Consider the following 5,510-nt stretch of genomic DNA (forward strand, 5'->3'; position numbering starts at 1 on the left):
GCTGCTCAAAGAGCCTTCCATCTAAGCAGGCAGGTGAAAAGGTGGGGGACTAAAAGACCTACTTACAGTTACACAGTGCCAACAGCCTGGCTGCAGAGGCAGGGTGGTAGAATGGTGCAGACCTGTTTCCAAACACCAGTTGCTTTGGGAACTCCTCTGAAAACTGAGCTTGTTTCCTCAGGGTCTCATTGGAATTGGTCAGTGTGGTGGTTTGAATAGAACCATAGAATTAACCAGGTTGGAAGAGACTTCCAAGATCATTGAGTCCAACCTATCCCCCAGCCCTATCCAGTCAACAAGACCATGGCACTAAGTGCCCCATCCAGCCTTGAACACCTCCAGGGACAGCTACTCCACCCCCTCCTTGGGCAGCCCATTCAAAGAATGAAACAATCTTTTGCTGTACAAGTGCTTGGCTGTTTTATTGTGTTGTTTCCAAAACAGCCAAGGTGATGCCTGCCATGTGAATTTTCTCAGGAAATTAAAATCTGATTTGATGTCTAAAAATGGCTCCTAATGTTGTAGTGGCAATGGCTTAATGACAAGCTGCTTCTTTGCCTCACACTGGCTTGTGATGTGTATCTCCTTCTGTTTGCTGGGAGCAGCCACTCCCATGTGCAGGAAAAAGCAGATATTCTGGTTCCCATCCTTTTGCAGAAGGCATGGATCTCATCCTTCTGTTGTCAGCTCTTTGGACTGATTTATTCAGTGTGTGATGGTTTGGATGTTCCCTCCCCTCCCACACTGAAGAGAATCACCCAGACTAGACTCAGTCATTGGAAATGGAATGAAGCTTTATAGTTACAGCTCAGCACAGTACACAAGCAGGTATGTACAATAGATACTGAACTTCACACATGAACCAGTAGTACAGAAACACAGCAGCCCTCCCAGAAACCAGAGTCCCCTGGATAGGCTCCCAACCACCCTTCCTTCTCCTGTCCACCCCTCTGCCTTATCTCAGACTTTGCCTTACGTTCAAGGGTGAGTTTGGAGGCTCAGCCAGGGGGGTTAGGAAGCAGAAGGATGAGTCAGGCAGCAAGTTAGGTTAGAGAGAAGTTCATGCAGCCCCAGGAGACAGAAAGCAACTCTGTTATCTACATTTGTGTTCTTGTTTTTGTCCATCTCAGCAAGCCTGAGTCCAGCAGACATCACCACTGCTCCCTTTTCACAGCCTAGCATCTAATTCCTCTCACCAAAATATCCCAGCTAGGTTCAAACTAGCACACAGTGTAAGACCTGTCCTTGGCAAAGGGAAGGGGAAGTGTTCATAGAACAGAACAGAAATTGTTTCCATTGCCAGCCTGAGCTGATACCTTGCAAAGTCCATTCTGAGAACCAAAATTCTCTGACCATGTTTTGGACAAGCTCTCTTTGCTGAGCAGCTGACACTGATAATCATGGTTAGCATGAGCTAAATGTTGTCAGTTCAGTTTCACCAAGCTGAAAGCTGCTCCTGCCTAGCTCCCAGCTGTGTGTTCCCACTCTGTTCCAGATGCATCAACTGCACAGACACAGAGAGTTGGTTGATGTTGATCTGACAGGAAGGGAAACAATCCACCAAGAAATTTGCTGCTTGCTTTTTCATCTGTGCCCAATGACTGGGTCTGATATTGTGCTCTGCATGGTTGTGTGACCATGGAAGGAAACTTGGGGTGGGAAAGGGGAATGTGAAGCTATCGCAGTGCCAGAGTGCAGCAGTGATGGCAGAAGTGTCCATTCACATCTTCAAATCTATGATAGCATCAGGTGGGAGACACAAATGTTCCTGCAGGTCAGAGAGTCATAGAATCAACCAGGTGGGAAGAGACCTCCGAGATCATCAAATCCAACCTAGCACCCAGCCCTAGCCAGGCAACCAGACCATGGCACTAAGTGCCTCAGCCAGGCTTTGCTTCAACACCTCCAGGGACGGTGCCTCCACCACCTCCCTGGGCAGCCCATTCCAATGCCAATCACTCTCTCTGCCAACAACTTCCTCCTAGCATCCAGCCTAGACCTGCCCTGGCACAATTGACACTGTGTCCCCTTCTTCTGCTGCTGCTTGCCTGGCAGCAGAGCCCAACCCCCACCTGGCTACAGCCTCCCTTCAGGTAGTTGTAGACAGCAATGAGGTCAGCCCTGAGCCTCCTCTTCTCCAGGCCAAACGCCCCCAGCTCCCTCAGCCTCTCCTCACAGGGCTGTGCTCCAGGCCCCTCACCAGCTTTGTGTCCTTCTCTGGACACCTTCCAGTACCTCAACATCTCTCCTGAATTGCAGAGCCCAGAACTGGACACAGCACTCAAGGTGTGGCCTGAGCAGTGCTGAGCACAGGACAGAATAACCTCCCTTGTCCTGCTGGCCACACTGCTCCTGATGCAGGCCAGGATGCCATTGGCTCTCTTGGCCACCTGGGCACACTGCTGGCTCATGTTCAGCTACTCTCCACCAGTACCCTCAGGCCCCTTCTTCCTTTAGGAGGTTCCATAACTACAGACTGTGATTTTTTTCACCAGGGTTGCATCAGGGTAGCAGAAACAAAAAGGTATTTCTGTCTGCCAAGAAGCAACCCCTCAGCCCTTTCAGATACAACATGTGACCATTTCAGGATCTTGGTGGTCCTTTCCAAGCACAGTGACTCACAGTGATGAGATGTTGTGGTGAGGGATTTGGTTTGGTCAAGGGCTTGTCCCAGTGAAACTAAGGACTGCACTCGATGGGCTTGAGGGTCTTTTCCAATCTAAGCCATTCTGTGATGCTGTGACTCACCTCAGCTACGGCTACTGTACCATTAGCACACTTTGTCTGAAGCTGCAGATGCTGACAGCAGGATCCTGAGAGGCAACAGTGCCCAACAGAGCAACTCCTTAAAATTAGACTAACTTTGGCAAAGAAAAAATTCTAATCCAATTCTCAGGACTAGAGCCAAGCTTTAGGACAGACATCATCTTGCTGCATAGGGTGGGAAAAGAACATTCATAATAAACTCTGCCTTCCAAGAGCTGCTAAGAGAAATGTTTGTGACAGGAAACTTCAGGATGAAGTAATAAATTAAAATGAACCTAGAAGGGCAGGAGAGGAAATAAACCACCCCCAAGTAGAGTAGGGGCAAAGTCTATGCCTAAAGAAGCAAACACTCATTATAGATTCTTTAAAGATGTTCCTTTGGAAGAAAGACAACCCTGTGAGAGGTCAGAGAAGCCAAGAAACATACTCCCTGCCCAAAAAAAGCCTGGATTTGTATAAAGGGCTTTGGTATGGTCTCCAGAAGAGACCACTGGAATCATTTAGTCTCATCACCTGTCTAAAAAGAGTCAATTTCACCACTCACTTGTGCATACAAACTACAGGTTGCTGTTGGACATAGACTCTCTCTAGAGAGAAAGCAATGCCTACCTTGAAGACTCTGGGTGATGGAAAGCCAACCACGCTCCCTAGGTAAGCTGCAGCTGGTATTGTTCTCATGTCATGTACCCAGACCTCAGCAAAACCTCTGACACCATCTGCCACACAAGCTCCTGGCAAAGCTGGCAGCTCATGGCTGGGACAGATTCACTCTGGTATGGGTCAAGAACTGGCTGGAGGGCTGGGCTCAGAAAGCAGTGGTGAATAGTGCCACATCCAGTTGGCAGCTGTCACCAGTGGTGTGCCCCAAGGATCAATCCTGGGCCCAGTTCTCTTCAATATCTTTATTGATGATCTGGATGAGGAGATTGAGTCCAGAATCAGTAAGTTTGCAGATGACACCAAGCTAGGAGCAGGTGTCAAGCTAGGTCCCTGCAGAGGGACCTGGCCAGGCTGGAAGGGTGGGCAGAGGCCAATGGGATGAGATTGAACAAGGCCAAGTGCAGGGTTCTGCACTTTGGCCACAACAACCCCAAGCAGTGCTACAGGCTGGGGACAGAGTGGCTGAGAGCAGCCAGGCAGAAAGGGACCTGGGGGTACTGATAGAGAGTAGGCTGAGAGAATTTGGGTGCTTTAGTCTGGAAAAAAGCAGACTGGGGGAGGAGTTTCATAACTGCTTATAAACACTTAAAGGGTGGGTGCCAGGAGGGTGGTACCAGTCTGCTTTCACTGGTGCCCAGTGACAGGACAAGGGCCAAGAGGCAGAAACTAGAACATATGTGTGCTCCTCTTCTGAACATCAGGATGATCTTTAACTTAAGGCTGACAGAGCTGTGAGGAGGCTCCATCTCTGGAGACATTACAGTCCTGCTGTGTGACCTTCTCTAGCTGAACCTGCCTTGACACGGGAGCTGGACTTGATCTCCAGAGATCATTTCCAACCCCTGTCATTCTGTTACAATGTGGCCTACAGATCGAGGGAGGTGATTCTCTCCCTCTGCTCTGATCTGCTGAGACCCCACCTGGAGTACTGCATCCAGTTCTGGAGCCCTCATTACAAGAAGGATGTGGATGTGCTGGAGCACGCCCAGAGAAGAGTCATGAGGATGCTCAGAGGGCTGAAGCAGCTCTGCTGTAAGGACAGACTGAAAGAGTTGGGGCTGTTCAGGCTGGAGAAGAGAAGGCTATGAGGTGACCTTATTGTGACCTTCCAGTACCTGAAGGGAGCCTACAAAAAATCTGTGGAGGGACTTTTTAGGCTGTCAGGGAGTGACAGGACTAGGGGGGATGGAGCAGAGCTGGAGATGGGTAAGTTCAGGCTGGATGTGCAGGGGAAGTTGTTCAGCATTAGAGTGGTGAGAGGCTGGAATGGGTTGCCCAGGGAGGTGGTTGAGGGCCCACGGCTGGAGGTGTTTAAGGCCAGGCTGATGTAGGGTAGGGTGTCCCTGGGCATGGCAGGGGGCTTGGAACTAGATGATCCTTGTGGTCTCTTCCAACCCTGACTGATTCTATGTACCTACCTCAAAGAGAAAAGCCTGGCAGCACTGCTCACTGCATTCCTTCTTAGCACTGCTGCTGGTCTTGTCTTGCTGCAGCAGCTTGCACACATCTCACTGCACGCACTGCTGCCTGCACATCCCAAAGAGCTACAAGAAAGATGTTAAGGTTGCTGTGAACAAAATACAAGTGGGAGCACACAGATTCAGGCACCTGAAGAAACAGCAGAACCATGATTACAAGAAAACTTCTCTGTGGATAATGAAGAACTTCCCTCTCAGGAGCACAGCTGAGGAGATCACTGGTCTGTTCAGATCAGACAAGCTGCACTCTGGGCAGAGCACAGCACTCCTGACCTTCCAGTGGAGGATGCTGGGGATGGCAGCAAAGCCAGCACAGGATGGCACACACACCATTCCTTCTCCATACACAAGAGACAGGTGTTTCCTGTAAGGAACAGAAGATTGAAGGAGAGGGAGGCAAGCAAAATGCTGAGGCAAAGCACCACCCTCTGCCAACTGCCGGCTCAGGAACAATGTCAAAGTCTGGTTTAAGCAGTGCAGAAGCAGCCCAGAAACAAGACCAGGACTTGACCTCCAGCTTTAAGCATATCTTAGGAAGAAATTCTTTACACAGAGGGTGGTGAGGCACTGGAACAGGTTTCCCAGGGAGGCTGTGGATGCTCCCTC

General features: G+C 49.8%; 1 long non-coding RNA gene across 1 annotated transcript; it reads right to left on the minus strand.

The window, feature by feature from the left end:
* Window positions 1-1,206: 1,206 nt before the first annotated feature.
* LOC135173896 (uncharacterized) lies at window positions 1,207-4,964 on the minus strand. The gene is made up of 2 exons (XR_010301533.1): window positions 4,845-4,964; window positions 1,207-1,768 (listed from the first exon to the last, which is right to left on the minus strand). It is a non-coding gene; the product is annotated as an uncharacterized LOC135173896 (long non-coding RNA).
* Between the last annotated feature and the right edge of the window lie 546 nt (window positions 4,965-5,510).

Source organism: Pogoniulus pusillus, unplaced genomic scaffold, assembly GCF_015220805.1.
Source record: "Pogoniulus pusillus isolate bPogPus1 unplaced genomic scaffold, bPogPus1.pri scaffold_125_arrow_ctg1, whole genome shotgun sequence".
NCBI lineage: Eukaryota > Metazoa > Chordata > Aves > Piciformes > Lybiidae > Pogoniulus > Pogoniulus pusillus.